The 20,254-nt window shown below is 48.0% G+C and overlaps 1 protein-coding gene across 2 annotated transcripts in view; it reads left to right on the plus strand.

Moving 5' to 3' along the window:
• The first annotated feature begins 10,887 nt into the window (after positions 1–10,887).
• Positions 10,888–20,254, plus strand: part of Hic2 (HIC ZBTB transcriptional repressor 2) — a 31,490-nt gene continuing 22,123 nt past the window's right edge. For both annotated transcript variants that reach the window (XM_047562733.1, XM_047562732.1), the window contains exon 1: positions 10,888–11,039. The gene's annotated coding sequence lies outside the window, so the exon portion shown is untranslated. The remainder of the gene's footprint in view (positions 11,040–20,254) is intronic.

Consider the following 20,254-nt stretch of genomic DNA (forward strand, 5'->3'; position numbering starts at 1 on the left):
TTTGAGGTCAGCCTCAGCAATTTAATGAGGTCCCAAGCAACTTAGGGAGAACCTGGGTCAAAATAAAAAATAAATAGGGTGCTGGGCGCAGTGTCCCATGCCTGTAATCCCAGTGGCTCAGGAGGCTGAGAAAGGAGGATCAAAAGTTCAAAGCCAGCTTCTGCAACTTAGCAAGGTCCTAAGCAACTCAGTGAGACCCTCCCTCTAAATAAAATACAAAAAAGGGCTGGGGAATGTAGCTCAGTGTTTAAGCACCCCTGAGTTCCTGAGTTCAATCCCCAGTACCAAATAAATAAATAAAAATAAAAAGGACTGGGAATGTAGCTCATTATCAATTAAAAAACAAAAAACAAAAACAAAAACAAAAAAAAAAACCAAGAATATAGAACAAGGGGACAAGGGACCTGGGGGTATAACTCAGTGGTCAAACACTTGGATTCAATCTCTAGCATTGGGGGAAAACAAAGAATTAAGGACAAGAACACTCATTTCAAAGAATCACAAATTCAATCCAATGAGGATCATGCTACCCATGTTATTCCATTATTTATTTTCATTACTGGAGATAGAATCCAGGGCCTACACTCATCAATTTTTTTTTTTTTTGGTGCTGGGTATTGAAGCCAGAGCCTCAGACTTTCCAAGCACATACTCTGCCACTTAGCTACACTCCAGCCAATTTTTTACTTAATTTTATAACCTTCCCTGACCATTGCCCCAAATCACTTAACTTTTCCCCAACAGCTCCAGATTGTCAAAACTGTGAAGTGACAACCCCATCTCTCACTCCAGCCTTTACCCTGCTCGATTTTCCCTCTGTAACCCTCATTCACACCTGGCAGTATACGTAGGTTTTTCTATTGTCTATGTGCTATCACAGGAAAGTGCTGCCTGGGCCACACTTGCCAGCTTAGACCTGCTGTCAGAAAGCAGGAAATATCTTTTTGACCCTGTAGGCCTAAAATCCAAGTCCCTCCCAGACTTGTTTGTTCCCTGCTAACTCCCCAAAGCACCTTAGGGAGTACCTCATAAACTCATAGGGGTCATCTTTCCAGAGGACCAGGAACCAGAGTTAGGTTTGGCCAATCTGAAGTTGAGCTACACTCTTCACACAGTCTTGCAACCTTAAATTCTAAATCCCAGAGGTCATGGGAAGTTTTAGTAAATGAATAAAGTATAAGGCTAGGAAAGGTAGGGCCATGGAATCATGGAGCAACTGGGCTCAGGAACCAGCACTGTATTAGACAGTGAATAATTCCAGACCATATTAGACAGCTAGGAAACCTCTCTGAGTCTGCATTTTCTTATCTATGGTAGGGTTATTTTGAACAGATCGTGTATATAGAACACTTTATCTGAGGTTAGGGACCCCAAAGAAAGACCAAGAAAGCTGGCAAGGGCACAGGAGTAGGACTGGGGAACATGTTCTAGGCTCACCTTGACACCCTGAAGGCCCCTCAAACCTGAAGACTTTGAGCAGAGGCAAGGAAAGGTCACACAGATATAACAAGGTAGGCAGGTTGCTGGAAGACAGGGTGGGTCAGGAAGAAGGTGAGTGCTTGAGTATCACCTGGACTGGGTCCTCTCCCTGGCTGACCCCATGACTTAGAGACCCTAAGCCTGTCCACTCCACATCTGCTCAGAAGGGACTGAGGGGAATGGGAAGCTCTATTGGCCAGAGAGCAGAGGAGTCTATCTAGTGGGCAAGGGGGATGGTAGAAGAATTCTGAGACTGTCTCAGACCCATCCACCTCTGCCCAGGGGCCTCTAGCCCATCCATCCCTGACCATTTGTGCCTGACTTGCCCCCTCCCACACTATGCTACTGTGTATTTTTGAAATGGAAGACTAACTGATCCATTTTAAAGTCATTGTTCAAGATCTGGAAAAGATGTCACAAGAACACAATATGAAGGACACAGTTTTAAAAAGGAGGGCTCAGAGGAGCTGGATTATAGCTCAGTGGAAGAGTATGTGCTTAGCATGCAGTAGGCTCTGAGTTTGATCCCCATGCCAAAAAATAAAGACTCAGAGACACCTCCGTGGCTTTGCACATGCTAGGCAAGTACTCTACCATTGAACTACATCCACCTTTTGGCCACATCATTCTCTTCCTGTCTCACTCCCATGGAGGTCAGATTTGGAGAAGGCTGAGTGAGGCTCATAAAGAGTCAGGTGTTCCAAGGAAGGGAGAACACCCTGGGCCAACTGTCTTGTGAAACCAAGGTTATTACCAGGTGGAGGTAGCTCTAGGATCCTGGGCATAAAGGGTTCCTGGGGCCATGATGGCACTGCAGACACCCCAATATGTTCAGCCAACTTCCAGGCTTAGTCCCTCCTGTTCCCATACCAGGTGGTTGATGAGATTTGCAGTGAGTCTATTCCCCAACAGGGAATGCCTTGTGTTTTGAGGACCCACCAATTGTTCCCTGCCCACAAGACCTCTTCACTTTTCCCATAAAACCTTGGCCCCTGGTATGGAGCTACAAGCTCACATGCCCCATTTCTCATGGGATCCCTGGAATCCCAGGTAAACCCTCCTGTTTGGCCTGGCTGTGCCTGCTTCATGGGATCTCCCCCTCCACTCTCCAGTGGGGATCAAACTTGGGAACTGGAGCATGCTAGGTAAGTGGTAAGTGCTCTAACATTGAGCTACACCCCCAGCCCTTAATCTCAGTCTTAGGGACCCACTGGTTAAGGTACTCCAGGTAGAATGTGGCTTCCTGGAAGTTAGACACCTCCTGCTCAGACAGAGAATGGGGTGGGGGCTCCATTAGATTCTGGCCCTTTACTCCCAAGTTGAGTGACCCTGGCAGTTCTTCCATTGCTTGAGTCTCAGCCTGTTTCCTCTTCCCTAAAATTGGCGTCCCAGTTGCCCTGTCCCCTTAGCCCAATCATTCCAAGTTGCCCTTCAAAAGTGCTTTCTATCACCTCTTTCGGGAAACTGTCTTCATCTACTCCTCCCTTCCTGGATACAGCCGCCCCTCCCACATGCTTGGACAACCCCAGGTGTGATCCCGCACCCTGGAATTACTCATTTACTTGCCACCTTCCCCATCAGACTGTCTTACTCCACGCGCTCCATCAATGTAAGTATCTGGACATGGCGTGGAATAGATACTGGGTGTGTGGACTGATCCCTTACTAACTTATGAAAGGCACTAATCTGCTAGTTACTAAGACCACCCCAAGAAAGGGTTGGCTTGGCATTCTTGGTTTTCTTGGTTGCTGTGGTTCCCTTTGAGAATTGACCTCTGCTGAGAACTTCACCTTGTGTGTTAGCTCATGTCCTGCTAAAAGCAGTCCTATCCAGAGTGCCGTTCTCCTGCCCCTTTATAGATGGGGAAACTCAAGCTCTGAGAAGGTCACTTGTTAAGGTCATTAAACAAGTTGGTGGCAGAGCCCTGTGTCTGAACTCAGGTGTGTTTTTTTTTGCCCCCATGCCCTTATCTGGAGGATTCCTTCCCTCACCCTGAGGGCGGGCCTGGATCTAGGGAGGAGGCCAGAGGGAGGGAGAGTCAGGAATTCAAATTGGTAAGGCTGATGGTGGGGGGAGGTGCTAGGGAGTGGTCATCAGTTAGGACTTGGGCCACAGGATGTTCTGTAGAGCCACGCTGGCGGGGGTGGGGGGTAGGGGGAAGCAGGTACAGACCTGCTGAGTCAGAGATGCCTTGGGGACTCCGGGTGGTGGTGTCTTGGGAGGTAGCTAGGGGCTAGAGCCAACAAAAGCACCCCCAAAAGGTGGATCAAGGGTAGAACTGGGCACTGAAGTCCACCCCAGGACCCTTAGGATTCAAGAGAAAGAGGCCTCAGAGAGAGCAGAGGGCCACGTTTTCCAGAAGGAGGGAGTGGTCAGCCTCCACCAGGTCAGGCAAGATAAGGGCTGCCGCGCCCAGCTCCCTCGTGATGGTGACCAGAGCCTGCTGTCCCAGCCCCTGGGGGCTTCCTGGTGTTCTGGCCATGAGGGAGATAGCCCCTTCCCCCACTGTCACATGAGGCCTCACTGGACCCTGGTGATGGGGAAAGGTTCCCCAAAGAAAACTGGAAAACCAGAATTTGGAATTTCCATGTTGTCCCCCTAGGAGGCCTTGGTTTACTCCCATTCCCTTAGGGAGCCAAGTCAGAGCCACCTGGAGGTTACTGGTATCCCCAGGACTGTTTCTCAGCCAGGATTGAAAAGGGTCTTATAAAGGTTTAGTCTCGGTCTCCTTCAACTGCTGGAAAGGAACTTTACAAGAGAAATGGAGCACCATCTAATCTTGGCCCCACTTTTTGTGCTTGGAAACTTCTGCCCATTTCTCCCCCACTTCTCCCTTTACTAAGGTCCTGCTGAGCTTCTGCCTACCCTATCTGTGTTCATTACCTCACAGTCACACAAGCCAGTGAAGCACATATGGTTTTAAGTCCTATTTTACAGTTGGGACCCACAGAGTTCTAGGGCAGTTCTAGGGCAGTTGCCTGATTGTCACGGCTAGGATTTGCATTCCCATGCACTGATCCATGGGCTTCCAGTAGGGGCGGGCCAGTCCTCTACTCCACTTTTCTATCTTAGAGAAATAGCTGACTCCCCTCCTTCATATATTCATTCACCTGAGCCAGGCATTGACCAGGCACAAGGGACCACAACATTCTGCAGATGGACTCCAGAACAGACCCTTCCAGTATAATGATGGAGGCAGGAGACCCAGGACCTGGAGGAGACAGATGAGGGAGTTTTGTTGAGATTTTCACAATTAATGATGAACATGTTAGTGCACACCTGTAATTCCAGAGATGGAAGGCTGAGACAGGAGGGTCACAAGTTTGATTCTAGCCTACCGATTTAGGCTTTCAGAAATTTAGTGAGACCCTGTCCCAAAATAAAATTAAAAAAGACTGCGGATGTACCTCAGTAGTACGTGCCCCTCGGTTCAATCCCCAATACCAGAAAATTAAAAATTAATAAATATCACAATTATTTTTCTTTCTTTCTTTTCTTTCTTTCTTTTTTTTCTTTTTTCTTTTTTTTTTTTTTTGGTGCTGGGAATTGAACCCAGGGCCTTGTGCTTATAAGGCAAGCACTCTACCAACTGAGCTATCTCCCCAGCCCCACAATTATTTTTCTAAAAAAATAAGCTGGGCATGGTGGTACACACACCCATAATCCCAGCTATTTGGGTGGTTGAGGCAGGAAGATTGAAAGTTCAAGGTTAGCCTAGGCAACTTAGTCAGACCTTGACTCAAAATTAAAATAAATAAATAAATAAAAGGGCTGGGGGGGGGCGTATGTATCTCAGTGGTAGAGGGTTTGCCTACCATATTTGAACTCATTGAACTCATGAAGCCTGAGTTCAATCCTGGTACTGCAAGGGAAAAAAAGAAACGAAAAGAAAAGAAACTCTAGAATCCAGGAGTTTGGGGCCAGCCTGAGGAGCATATCAAGACATCATCTATAAAAAATAAATCAATAAGAATATTTAAGAGCTGGGCGTTGTGGCACATGCCTGCAAGCCCATTGACTAGGGAAGCTAAGGCAGGAGGATCCCAAGTTCAAAGCCAGTCTCAGCCACATAGTGAGGCCCTAAGCAACTTGGCAAGACCCTGTCTCAAAATTAAAATTTAAAAAAACTGAGAATGAGGCTCAGTGGCTAAGTGCCCCTGGGTTCAATCTCTGCTACTAAATAAATAATGAAAGTAAAACAGAATAACAATCCCAGTAACACAGAACATTGAGTTAAATGTGAAAACTTCTCTTTCACCATTACCCTCCACGTCCTCCTTCCTCGTGGGTTTTCTGCCAGCTTTCATTCTTTTTTCTTTTTACTGGGGATTAAACCCAGGGGTGCTTAACCACTGACTCACATCCCTCTCCATTTTTTTTGACAGGGTCTCCCTATATTGCCTAGACTGGCTTTGAACTCCTGAACTCAAGGGATCCTTTTGCCCCTCAGTTTCCTGAGTAGCTGAGACTATAGGCAAGGGCTACTCATCTGGTGATCATACCACTCTCCATCCTTTAGCTGGGATTCCAGAACTGACTTGCATTCCCTGGTGGATGGGGCTCCTGCACACACCCCCATTGCAAAATTGTTCTTGCCCCACCTACTTAAAGCTCTTTAGCAGTACTCTCTGGCCACTGGGACAAAAACCTAAGATATTGCCCTGAACTAACAACACTCCCCACTTTTTGTTTCTTATCACACCGGTGGTCCCATGCCACAGTCCATGACACCAGTTCTGGCCAACACCCTTTGGATAACTCCTGAAGCCTTCTCTCTCTTTAGGACTTTGAACATGGTTCTCCCAGGCAGTCCTCTACCTCCTATTTGTATTTGGCCTTTGCCTCATCTTTAATTTACAAGAGCACCAAAGCATTATTGATCTTAGAGGACCCAGGCATGGGTTACAGTGGTGAACAAGTAGTGAGCAGTCTTGATTTACACAGAGCTCACATTCTAGCGAGGGTGAAAAAGAGTCAGCAAGGAAGCACATACATCAATAAAGTCATGATCATGCAGGGCTGGTTTGGAAATAGGAAGACAGTTTAGAGAGTTAAAAGCTACTGCTTTAGAAAGAGCAGCTAGAGTCTGGCATGGTGGCCCACACCTGCCATTTCAGTGACTTGGGAGGCTGAAAGGCAGAAGATCCCAAGTTCAAAGCCAAGCTCAGCAATTTGTGAGACCCTGTCTCAAAATATAAAATATATGGCTGGAAATGTGACTCGATGGTTAAAAGTGCCCCTGGGTTCAATCCCCAGTATGGGGGTTAGGGGAGGACTGGGGATGATTCCTGAAGTAGAACACCCTAGTACCACTCCTCAAAAAAAAAAAAAAAAAAAAAAAAAAAAAAAAAAAAAAGAGGTGGGGGAGAACTCAGCTCCTGTTAGTCACAGGGGCTGGAGTTTGAACTTATCTGTAGACCTTGGGCAGGTCACAGGCAAGCAGTTAAATCTCTTTGACCTTCAGATTTCTCATCCATAAAATGGAGTACTATAGAGCACCCCTTTCCTAGGTAGTAATGAGGGATAGTAATCTCATATTTATAAAGTGCTTTGCCCATGTATTGAATGAGGACTCAATATTGGGAGCCTAAATTAACTACCAGAATTTGCATGGGGTTCTTTCTCTTGGAAGAGAGATTTTGCCATCCAGGTGGATGACCAGAAGGCCATATTTCTTTTTCTTTTCTTTTCTTTTTTTTTTTTTTTAATTTTTTCAGTGCTGGGGATTGAACTCAAGATCTTATGCAAGCTAAGCAAGCAATCTGTTACTAACCTATAACCCCCAACCCTGAGTGCCAGGCTTCTACAGTACCATTCTGTTCCCCTTGCATCATATTCTTTATGACAGGAAGTGAATGAATTTACATGGTTTTGGGAGCAGGAGGTGAAGTGTATTAAGATAGGAGGAGAAAGGAGGGTTGCGGAAAATTTATTAATTTCATTCGACTGGTTTTTGTTTTGTTTTGTTTTTGGTACCAGGGATTGAACCCAGGGGCACTTTACCACTGAGTCACGTTGCCAATTTTTTTTTGTATTTTATTTTGAGACAGGGTCTTGCTGAGTAGCTTAGGGCCTTGCCAAGTTGCTGAGACTGGCTTTGAACTTGTAATCCTCCTGCTCTAGTTTCTAGAGCCACTGGGATTACAGGCATGCGCCACCATGCCTAGCTCATTTGACTTTTAATTGAGCACCTACTTGGTGTCAGGTATGAGCCAGGTACTGAGTCTATATGAGTAGACTCAATATTAAGATAATCTGAGGGTGAGTAGGTTGGGATTAGAGTAGATTTCCTATAGGATGTGGTATCTGAAGTAAGAGGGAGGAGGATGACGCAGGTAGAAGGTGAATGCCAGAGTTGAGAGAAAACTTGGCATATTTGAGTAAGAGAGTTTTCCAAAGTGGCCTGCCTAAGCTTGGGGTGTGGAAACTTGAGAGGTATGGGACATTCTTTTTTTTTTTTTGCGGTGCCGGGGATCGAACCCAGGGCCTTGTGCTTGCAAGGCGAGCACTCTACCAACTGAGCTATCTCCCCAGCCCCTATGGGACATTCTTGTGAGAAAATGTGTGTGGGTGTGTGTGTGTGTGTGTGTGTGTGTTATCAGGGATTGAACCTAGGGCTTTGCACACACTAGGCAAGCATTCTACCACTGAGCTACATCCCTAGTTCTTTTTTTCAGAAAAGCTAAAGAAGGAGGAAAAAAGCTCACCCACAGGAATTGAATTGATAAACCATTTGGGGAATTTACATCTGGCAGTGTCCATTAAAATAGAAAATTCCAGGACTTGGCATGCAGCTTAGTGGTAGAGTGCTTGTCCAACACGTGCAAGCCCCTAGGTACCCAGTACCCCAGTACCACACATATACAAATAATGATTGAAAATTCCCACATCATTTAACGCTTAGATTCTACTAGTAGTAAGAGCGTGTGAAGATACATATTCAAGGACTATTTTTTAAATATATTTTTCTTTTTAGCCAGGTGCAGCAGTGCACACCTGTAATCCTAGATACTTGGAAGGCTGAGGTGGGAGGATTGCAAGTTAGAGGGCAGCCTTAGCAACTTAGATAGACCCTCAGTAATTTAGCATGACCCTGTTCAAAATAAAAAATATAAAGGACTGGGGATGTAGCTCAGTGGTAAAGTGCCCCAGGGTTCAATCTCAAGTTCAAAAAAATTGAAAGCTAGGTATGGCAGCACAACTGTTGTCCCAGCCACTCAGGAGGCTGAGGCAGAAGAATCCCTTGAACCCAGGACTTCCGGGTCAGTCTGGGTAACACAGTGGGAAACCTCCAGTTAAAATAAATAAACAAACACCATTTGTGATGGCAGCTTAAAGTTCTGTTATGTGGCCCATTTAACCAATTTCCTATTGTCAGAGAGTTACTTTGTATATGAGTTCTTCATTATTATAAATAACACTTGAAATAATATTATTGTTTATTAATTTCCAAATGCCAATGAAACAGTGACTACTGAGTGCATGTTAAGTCTCAGGTGTGCCCTTAGCCACTGGAGTACAAGCTTACCACCTGGTTATACAATCAAGCACAGTATCTGCAAATGTGATTAATTTCCCCAGAATGAAATGCAGGAATACTTGTCCAAGGAAGTATAATCATTTAAAAACATTTATGGTTCATACTGCTAAATTCTCTTCTAGAACCTTTGAGGTAATTTATATGCTTCCAACAGTATATGCAAGTGAGTATCCAACAGACCTCTACCTGTTTGGTGGTTATCATTTGAAACAAATTTTTATTTTTGTAAGAAAATAGCCTCTTGTAGATTTAATTTGTATTTCTTTGCTTAGAAGATCGATTGGCTTTTTTTTTCTTCCAGTTATTTCACACAGTGAATCCTAAACTGAGCTCTATTTGTGGAATATTTCTTTTCTTCTATTTGTGGAATATTTCTTTTCTTCTTCACGAATGTTTGATATCTTCTTTTACACAGACGTTTGATATTTCCTTTTTCATGTATTGTGTTCTTACCATTTCTAGGATGTTTCTAGCTGTTCTATTCTATTTCCTCTTGGTAGGTACTGCACTGAATGAACTATAGTAGCTCTACATACCCCCCCTCCCATGACCTCCCTCTCTACTAGGGATTTAACCCAGGGCCTCCAACGTGCCAGGCAAGTGCTCTACCTCTGAGCTACATCCTCAGTCCTTATAATTTGTTTTAATTTCTGTTAGGGCAAGTCTACCCTCATTTCTTTTTCTTTGTTTCCAAGGGGTGGGGGAGATGAAAGCTGTATTTGGATATTTATTTTTCCAGGTGAAGTTACAATTTTACTTAGTATAAGAAACGTCCTTTTAGGATTACATTGAACCTATACATTAATAAGGAAAGAGTGGTTGCGTAATTAGCCTCTGTGAAGGGTTATAGAATTGAGTTTCAATCTTTACTGGAGCTAGGTCACAATTTCCCTATAAAGCAGATAGGGCTCCTTTCAGACTTCTCCTATCTTAACAGTGGTGTGTTCCTTTGTTTGGAGTTCAGAATAGAGACAGGTCCATTAAGTAACTCCCTAGAGAAGTGATCATGGCTCATGGCTTGCCCCAGCCACTTGGAAGTCCTTTTGAATGACGCCCACGAGACTTGGGTCCGAGAGGGCCAGCTTGGGCGCGCCGTTTAACCCCTGGGGCCTGCGAGGGGCTGCAGTCACCGGAAGGGGCTGGCTGAAGCAAGCGTGCTCAGGACCTCCGCGCCCTCTGAGCAGGTAGGGCCAGCTTGGCGGTGTGCGGGCGCGGGGTTCCCAGGAGGGGCTGGGGTCAGGTGTTACAGGGCTCCCATTCTTCTCCGGACCTGAACGACTCTGGCCTTCCTTGGAATCCAGACCACAGTACCTGCAGTGCTTGGGGGCTGAGTCTTGAGACTGTGGCCACAGCGGGGGCCGGAAAGCAGGGGGCACGGAGAGGTCGGGGAAACTGGGCATAGACGGCTAGGGGTCCCTGACTGGGGGCTCCGAGGGGTCAGGGTCAGGGTCAGGATTAGGGTCAGGGTCAGGCGCAGAGGGAGTCAGCCTTGAGCTCGGGGGCTAGGTATGAACCTGTGGGAGGGATAGAGGGTCCTTGTCCACAGAGGTGTGAGGTTCGAGTGTTTCGGGGGCGAGGTCGCGGTCCAGCTCCGGCCCCTAAGTCAGGATCCCGCTGGGAGTCGGGGGTCTGAGACACCAGGTCCTCCTGCATACCCCTCCCCCACAGCGCCGCGCGGCGGCCACCCGGCCCGCCCAGCACTCCGACCGCTGGCCCGCCCCGCCCCCGTCATGCCCCGCCCCCATCATGCCCCGCCCCTTCACCCCGGCCCCGCCCCGTCGCTCGCCCATTCAGATGTGGGTCAGGGGTGAGCGGGCTGCACCGACGTCACAAGCTTCCAAGATGGCGCCGAGCGGGCGGCTGTGAGCGGCGCTCGGGGCGCGCTGGGCGGGGAGCCGAGCCGGGCCGGCGGCAGGCGGACGGGGCGGGCGCGGGCGGCGAGGGCCGGGCGCCCAGGACGAGGGGCCGCAGACAGGGCCGGCCGGCTGGCGGGCGGAGCGCCGCCGCTGACGCACACGAGGTGAGGGGCAGCGGGGAGTGTGGGGGAGCCAGCGGGGGCCGAGGACCGGGCGCGCCCACAGGGATAGGGGCGTGGACGCGCGCGAGCCTGTGCGACGTGGAGCTGCGGGCGTGGGAGGGCGCGCGCGTCAACTTGGCCTGGGTGGGGGCGCACGCGGGACCTCCAGCCAGGCTGGGCTTTGTGGCCCGAGTGCCCGGCGGGGCGCAGGCGGCGGGGTCCCCGGGCACAAAGCCCCCGGGGCCGCGCCAGGCCTGGGGCGCGGGTCTGCGGAGCGGGGGTCGACGGGCGAGCGGGCGCCGACTCTTTGTGCCTTTTCATTAGCAATCTAATCCGAACAGCGTCGGGCGAGCTACGTTGCCTGACAGGCGCGCGGGTTCCCATTATGCAAACGGCCCTGTGCCTTACGGCCGTCCTTAAGCCAAAAGATTTTGCGATTTCCAGAACTGCTGTCCAGTACCGTCTGCAGTCCTTTTTCTCTTGTCTCTTTCCCCTCAGTGAGACTGGCCCGCACAGGGACAAGGTCGAGTCTGGAGGGCTGTTCCCAGAGGGTCAGACTCTGCGACTGGTGGGCTCGCTGCCCTGCCCCCAGACCTCTTCTGTAGGCAGCCGCTTGGCAGGAAGAGAGATGGGCTTGGGGGGAGGGGGTCGGCTGGCAAGGGAGGGGACCGGCTGGCTAAGGGAGGGGGCTAAGGGGCCTCAGCTTGTCACTCTGTGTTTATCTTCCAAGGTGGTTCATATTCACACAGGCCCGGGTGTGTGTGTTTGGGAGAAAATGTCTCTCCCTGGGGGGCAGTGACTTACGGAGAGGAGGGAATGAGGCCAGATAATGCTCCCAGCGGCCCCACCCAGAACAGCATGGGACTTAGTGGGGACTAGAGCCCAGTGCTGAACCTGACTGACTGAGCGGTGTCGAAGTTATTTATTTATCCTTGTCTTCTCCTACCCTCTATCCCCAGTGTCTTTTCTGGTAAGAATTGCCAAACACATCTGGAAACCTATGTTCCCGGCCCCCTACTGGCCACCAGCAGAAGGGGGTAACCCAGGGAGGCCACCCCTCTGACATATGTGGGGGGGAGGGGCAGAGCCTTGCCCATAGGAATCCTGTGGTGTGGATTGTTGACTGATGTGGGGATTGCTGTGCCTCTTGCCCCTGGGGGATGGGGAGAACTGGCAAGTAGTGGAGGGACCTCTGGAGCTTCTAGGCTGCACTTGGTACTATCCACCAGGGACCACTGATGGAGGGATAGTGCTAGATCACCCAAACCCAAGACCTTTCTGGATCCAGCATTATTGCTCCCTGGCCCTTTTCTGGATCCAACATTATTGCTCCCTGGCTCCTGGCTTTGCTTCCTCACTTCCATTCCCATCTGCCAGTGTCTGGACTCCCTGGGCCTACAAGCAGACATTTTTCATGAGCACAGGCCATGTGGTCTGTTTGTAGTCCTGGCTCAAGGAAAGAGTGTATGTATGCTCAGTGGAGCAGGGTTGCTGAAGTGGTCTGAAAAAAAAAAAAAAAAAACAGATGGGCCAGCCTGAGGCTGGCCTCTAGAGACAAAGCTGCGTGGTGAGACTGCTGGTTTAGTGGGCTCTTAACACCAGGGAGGGAGTGGGAGGCTGATATTAGGGTGCTGAACTGAGTCCTTTAGTGCAGGGTTGTTCCAAGGAATAAGCAGCCCTGCCTTCAAATGAACCTTCTGTCCTGTGTGATTGAGGTTATTATGAAAATCTCTGGGTTCCACAAGGCAAACTTAGAAGACTGGGAGGAGCCTCTCCACCTGCCTGCCTGCCACAAGGGAGGCTTTCCTAAGGCTTCTGTTTTCCTATAGGCTAGTTTTGGGATGTTTTGGAGTGCCTGTTGCTCAGCTTCTCTGGCAGTGTGACTGACTGCTGCTGTATGCCCAGAATTTCTCCCTGCAGTGTTTTCTTGCCAGTTGTTGGGACTTGTAGATTAGTCACTGAGTTTTTACGAGCGATTCCTGAAAAGAAAAATCTCCCTCTGGTTGCTGGCTCTGCATAGAGGAAGAAGCAGCCTGAGGGAGCCTGGCTTTTAATTAAAGCAAAACTGAAATGATTGCTGCAATTGCTTTAAGGAGCATAGGAGGTGCAGGTGGGGCAGAGGTGATGCACTTTATCATGCTGTGTGGTACCTGCTCTGGGGACAGGTAGATATGATCCTGTCCTCTCTCCCTGGCCTTGGCCAGCAGCCCAGCCTTCTCCATAAACTTCAGTCCTGGATTAATCCTCACATAGTGTTTTCTTTCCATAGATCAGATTTCTCATTTTGTTAATAAGCACAACCTCCGATCCACTTGAAGTCAGCTGTTGTGGACTCAGAGCAACAGGGTTTTGCATTATTGAGCTGCAGGGCCTATTGCCTTCCTGGGAATACTTACTGTCTGTGTTAGGGTTAGATCTGAGGGGGTGGAGTAGGGAGGGGGTTGGGGAGAGTGCCTTTTAATCAGCAGCTAGACCCTGGAGAAGGGCTGACTGAGAATTCTGGAGAGTTAGAGGAGTGAGAAAGGAATAAAGTTCAGTTTACCCAGGGGACTTGTGGCTCTGCCTTTTTTACTTGGCCTATTGACCTTGAGCAGCTATCAGCCCCACCCCATACCTGCTCTTGCCCACTGGTGCTGAGAGCCACTGCCCTCAGAACCTGATCACTAGGAGGGTAGGAGCTCTTCTTCCTGGATTCTGTTTGCTGGTAGTCAACTCTCACTTTCTGGAAGAAGTAATCAGGTTCCTCCCCTCCTACCTCCTTGGATAGGGGAACTGGACTTGGTCATGGTCAGGAAGTCTCTGCAGTGCCAGGCTTAATTCTGTCATTTTCCCTGGTACGTTTACTTTCAGTGCAACATTGAACAGTGATTTAGCGGCCATACTTTAGCAGCCCTGTATATAAAATAGAAACAACTTGAGGTTGCATCCATTTATTACTCTCCTCCAGGGTTCATCCTGGGAAAGACAGACAGACAAACGATTATAAGATTGGGTGTTAAGGGCTGGCACAGGGTGCTGTGTGGTGTGGAGGCATGGTGGGAGGAACCAGTCCTGGGCTGGAGCAGAGCCCTGGATGTCATGCTGGATAGCCGTTGGCTTGGAGATGAGCAGTTTTAACCAGCGAGTTATTGCTCTGGGTTTTCAAAAGGCAGCATGAAGAATGGGCTTGGGACATGGTCAGTAGAGTACTGAAAATGCAGATCCATAAATGTGTCAAGAAGCCAGCCCAAGGGCACCTACTGCCTATTAGGCCCTGTGAGAATCTTTTTTTTTTTTTTTTTTTTTTTCAAATGGACATAATACCTTTATTTTATTTATGTGGTGCTGAGGATAAAACCCAGTGCCTGATGCATTCGAGGCAAGCGCTCTACCACTGAGCGACAACCCCAGCCCTTGTGAGGATCTTTTGCAAGCTTTTTATTCATTCAGCCACATTTTCTGCTACAAATTTGGTGCTTGGCCCCCATGGCTAGACTAAATTGTGCTGGTCTTTGCCTCCTGGTGCTCACAGACTTGCCTTCTAGTGGTAGACTTTTAAGGCCATGTGATAGGGGCACTTGTGCGTTTTTTTTCTTTTTTTTCCTGTAATCCTCCTTATTCATCATGAATCCTTTTTACCACAGTGAGACTGGGAGGTTGAGTAACTTGTTCTGGGGCTGGAGGCTAAATGCCTTTCACTTCAGAGCCTGTAAGGGCTCATACAATATGTCTGGAGAGAGCTGGGATCTTGCTAGGGAAGCGTAGGGAAAACAGTCCCCTCCCAGAATAGGTTCTGGTTCCCCATTAGGGGCTTCCATACAACCTGTTCAGTTTGAGTCCACCTGGAATCACCAGAACTGCTTCCTGCTAGGAATGGCCTTGCCCTAAGGGTTAGAGTCCTGGCCTGGAGTAGGCCTGTGAGGAGGGACTGCTTTCCTTGAGCCTAGTGTTAGTCAGGAGTGGCAAAGCGAGAAAAGCTGGTGGGGACCCCAGTGAACTTGATCTGGAAGGGATGGCCTAGAGCTGGTACTAGGTCCCACAAGAAAGGAAGGTCCTGGGAGGAGTGTGGATGGACCATTTGTGGAAAGTAACCCTAAGAAACTCCCTGGGACCTTTGGGGAAGGCTGCCAGGCTTGATGAAACCCATGTTTTTCTTCATGTCAGTGATTGGAGGGGAGGGGAAATGTGGCTTTGGGGTTAGAGCAGGGGAACTGGCAGTCCTTGCTAACTTCCAAAACCCCCTCCAAGGCCACAAGGGATGGGTCAGCCAGCTACCTTTAGGCCAGAGGGCCTTGGCACTCCTTGTGGAGCAAGGTGCTTGTTCCCTGTTTGAGGGTGATTTACCTCTGAGCACACAGTTGGTGTAGGTGAGGAGGGAGTATGTGGGGTATGGAAAGGCAGGCTGTCCTACCAAGTCACCCCCCCATCTTTCCCATGGGTATTCCCAGGGTAATTTAGGAAAAGGTTTGGTGAGGTGAATACTTGTGGTGGGAGTTAACCTGTTATGGAGATGGAAGGACTGTTTTCTCTGGCATGGGTGTGGCTACTGTGTAGAGGTGTCTTATGTATTTCGTTCTGGGGCCTCAGGATTCATTCCTAGCAGCACCTCTGGGTGGGTTCACTGGCAAGGGGGCAGGGGCTGTTTCCATTCCCACACTTTGGTCATCCCTCTGTTGACCTCTTCAACAGCCCATTTGTGGATCCTTTAATAATGGGTAGAATGTCCTAACCCTAATCTCATCCTGTGGCCTTGAAGCTCCCTTATTCTGCTACCTTGGAAGATGGTAAGTTCTTGGTGAATTCTTGCTCACAAAGTGAATGAGAAGGGAAAGTGGGGCCTGGGATCTTAGTGACCTGTGCCTTTGTGAACATATTGGGGCTTTTCAGGGTGATGAACATAGGCTCATGTTCTCCTAGCAGTTCTCTTGCCTGTGCTGCTTGGCAGAGGCTTATGTGCTTTTGCCCTGACTCTTACTTCAAGCTATAAGTCAGGTTCCCTGGGAGCCCAGCTCATCTCTGGGTAGGCCCTGGCACCTGGTTTTCCTACTGTTAGTCAGGTGTGTGGCCAGGTTTGAGAACCACTACTACAAGTGATATATCTTTGTTGATAAATAGAATCAAGCTAGTGATAAGGCTGAGTAGGCCACTGTTGTAACCTGGGGTGTTCAGAACTGTTTTACTTTTCTGAGGGCCAGTGGGATTAACAGTTACTCATTGAATGGACGAATAAATTGGGCTGATTTTCTTATAGGGAGGTATGAGGAACAGAGGAATCCCGGCCATGTGCACTGAGGGGCCTTTCCTAGGAGGTTCTGTAGGGAGCCACCTGTTTCTCTTGGCCCCAGGACTGTGTCCTGCTGACTCAGCAGCCAGGATTTCCAGAGTCAGCCTTGCTTAGTTGTTTGGCTGCTTTCTTATGCTCCTGTTGGCCTCTGTGTAGCTTGGCAGGACCTGACATAATGAAGTTTGGGTACCTTGTGGCTCCCTTGGGTAGCTTGTGGCCACAGCTAAGGTGTGACTAGTTAACTGGGAACCCCTGGGACTTCTGGTTTTTCTTTTTCTTTTGACTTTGATGTATCTGGGAGAAAGGAGATTGGTTCCTGAGGTTGGTTTCCTAGACTGCATTGCATGGGTGGAGGTGAGTGAATAAGAAACAGGGAAGGAAGAGTGGAAGAGGGACTTCAAACAGGTATAAGAGACAGAGCTTCAGGTAAGGCCCAGGCCTCAGCTTAACTTTCTTGCTGAGACAGAGCAGTAGGCTCTCCCTCCACTGGAGCAGTTCTCTGTGTGACTATACAGCTAAGGTTCCTTGGCAACTTTTTTTTTTTTTGGTGGTGCTTGGGATTTGAACTCAGGGCCTTGTGCTTGCAAGGCAAGCACTCTACCAACTGAGCTATATCCCCAGCCCAGCTAAGGTTCTTGAGTGTGGTGTGTTCTCGGTTGGTGTCCTAGGTAGGGAGTACCCTCATTTAGAAGAGGGAGGATAGCCAGGGTAGGGACAGTCAAGAGGGATGGGTGCTGAGGAGCAAGGTAGTAGTGGGAACACAGACTTTCCTCATGACTCCCTTTTTGCTCTGTGTATCTTGGGTAAGATTTGGTATGTGAGTCTGGAGAGTCCTGTCTTGGGAATGAGTGTTCCTGGGGGGGTGCATTCCTGCCTTGGCCCTTTTTCCTCTTCACTCCAGCTCTCCCCAGGACCTCATGACCTTTCTTTTTTGTGGAAGGCAGATTATGGGTTTCTGTCTGATAGGTGTTCTGGGAACTTTGTTTGTAAATGAAAGATAGTTTTCAGAGTTCCTGACAGAGTGCTAGGAAATTTGGTGGAAGACGGGTGACCATTTGTTTTGGGCTCCTACCCTGTGCTCAGCCCCAGCTCCATGGTAGGCTTTTTGTTTTGTTTTTTCTTTCTTCCTTTCCTTTCTTTCCTTTCTTTCTTTCATACTGTGGGTTAAACCCAGGGTAGCTTTACTGAACTATATCCCCAGTCCTGTTTAGTTTTTTCAGACAAGGTCTTCCAAAGTTGCTGAGAATGGCCTCAGACTTGGAATCCTTCTCCATTAACCTCCCAAGTCACTGGGATTACAGGTGTGTGCCACCAAGCTGACTTTGTGTGTGTGTTTTATTTATTATTATTATTATTAATTATTGTACGCACATAAGGCTTTCATTATAAGATGGGGAATAATTTTGAATAGGACATTATAGGTGGTCGAACTTGTTTTTATTTTTGTTTTTGGAGGTGTGGGGGATTGAACCTAAGGACACTTTACCCCTGAGTTACATCCCTCCCATTTTATTTTACTATTATTTTTTTGGTACTGGGGATTGAATCCATGGGTGCTCAGTCACTGAACCACATTCCCTGCCTCTTTCATATTTTATTTTGAGTTGGGGTCTCACTGAGTTGAGGAGGCTGGCCTTGAACTTGTGATCCTCCTGCCTCAGCCTCCTACGGAGTTGCTGGGATTACAGGTATGTGCATGTGCCACCGTGTTTAGCTCATTTTATTTATTTTTAATTTTTTTAGTCATAGATGGACACACAATACCTTTATTTTATTTATTTATTTTTATGTGGTGCTGAGGATCAAATCCAGTGCCTCACACATGCTAGGCAAGCAGTCTACCACTGAGCCACAACCCCAGTTCCTCTTTTTATCTTTTATTTTTAAATATTCTTTTTAGTTGTTGATGGACCTTTATTTTATTTATTTTTATGTGGTGCTGGAAATCAAACCCAGTGCCTCACACATGCTAGGCAAGCGCTCTACCACTGAGCCACAACCCCAGCCCCGCTTTTTATCTTTTTAAGGCAGGATCTCATTAGGTTGCAGAGGCTGGTCTCGAACTTGCAATCATCCTGCTTCAGTCTCCCAAGTTGTTGGGATTACAGGTGTGTGCCACTGCTCTAGGCTTGTGGTTGGTTATTTTTTATATCTCAATTTATAAACACAGGACTGTACTTGTCCTGATCATCTTCAGTCTTTTTTCAATCTCTATTGTACAAGGGATTCAGGGAAGTTAAGTAATTAGAGTCATAAAATGGGTAGAGAAATTCTAACAGTAAGGTGTGTGTGGAAGCCTTAAATACAATTGTGAGGGCTTCTTACTTTGAGCAGTGCTTGGGCTGGAGGACAGCTAAGGTTTTCATTTTGAGGGGTTGGGAGATGCCTGGTAGAGCTGGAGGGTGATCCCTTGCAGTGCCCTCCTTCCCTGCAGGGACTAAGGGGTTCTCTGGGCCATCCTTACCCTTTATCTTGGCTCCTTCCCTTCTGGCATGTGGGAATTTGCTCAATGGAAATGTGCCTCTGCTGAACACCTCTAAAAGAGGCCTGTGGAGATAATCTCTGTGTTGCAGGGAACTCCGAGTTGAGCACCTTTCTTTCTTGGGGTTCTTTCAGTATGGGTGAATGAAAAGTATTCAGTCTCTGCTGATGATGGTGTAAGGGGAGACTGTTGGTGATGTGGGAGACAAAGTGGGCCTTCTTGGTAGATAGGTCCAAGGGGTCTGAGTCATGAGGGAAGGGACTAAGCCTTGGCCTTCTGAAGTGTTACCAAGGTGTCAAGCAGTGTGCTTGGGTTGCCTTTTGACTGTGATAGGTGAACCTGAGCCTCAGAAGGCCAGGTGTGAGTCTCAGGCAGCTCCCTTGCAAGGTAAGGGGAGAGAATTATTTCCAAAGTCCCACATTCCATGGATGTGTTGATCCTGATAAGGGCAGCAGGGCGGGCTTAGCTGCTTTGGGCAGGAGGGGACTTTGACTTCATGCCCCCAGCAGGCAGCATGCACATCCTGCTTCCTGGTAGCACCGTCTCCCATGGAGCTCTTCTGCCTCCAGGTGCACGAGGCCCACAGGTCCACAGCTTGCCTAACCAGCAGGCACAGGAGCAACATTGCTCAGATGAAGTTTTTCTGGTCTGTGAGTTAGCAGGCTTCTAGGACGGAGATCCTTTCTTGTGATAGTTTCTGCTGGCCCTGACTCTTAAGAGTTTTTGTGGATGCCATTTGAAGTGGCACTTCAGGTTTGGTAGGAGGCCTGTTGCCCAGGATTTTTGTATGTTTTTGGGAAGAGGGCTCCAGTGTCAAACCTGTTTTTTCTGTGTGCCAGTCCTTAACCTTTATAGACCTCATTTTCCTTGCCTGGAAAGTGGGTTATTAGAAATATTCGAGATAGTGCATGTCATCTATTCTCAAAGAATTGTTTATAAATCTTTGGACCCTTTTCATAATACTTTTAAGTTATTGGCCTTTGGCCCATGTTTGACATTTAAGTTCATTGGCATTCCTCTTCATAGTCATGTTTTCTACCTGCAGCCAGTTGTGACTGCCAATCATACACTTGTTCAGAGGAGGCAGTATAGGTGACTGAGTATTAAGTCTCCATCCTTGACTTTTTTTTATCTGGGCAGGAGACTAGATCTATTTATTTATTATTTTGAGACAGGGTCTTGCTAAGTTACTGAGGGTCTGCTAAATTGCTGAGGCAAGCTCTGAACTTGTGATCTTTCTACCTCAGACTCTCAAGTTGCTGGGAGTAAAGGCAGGTACCACCATGCCCAGCATGACTTTTTAACATTCTGTATGCTCAAGTGGGAATAAAGCATGGGACTCTTCTGCCACAGACTTAAATACAATAGTGTATCCAGGAAAAGCACTTCATGTTTGTTTGAACTAGGAAGCAAACTGACTGCTTTTTCTCATGGAATTTTATTTGTATGTTAAAGAATGACAGACAAAAGTGC

Source organism: Sciurus carolinensis, chromosome 8 (genome assembly GCF_902686445.1).
Source record: "Sciurus carolinensis chromosome 8, mSciCar1.2, whole genome shotgun sequence".
NCBI lineage: Eukaryota > Metazoa > Chordata > Mammalia > Rodentia > Sciuridae > Sciurus > Sciurus carolinensis.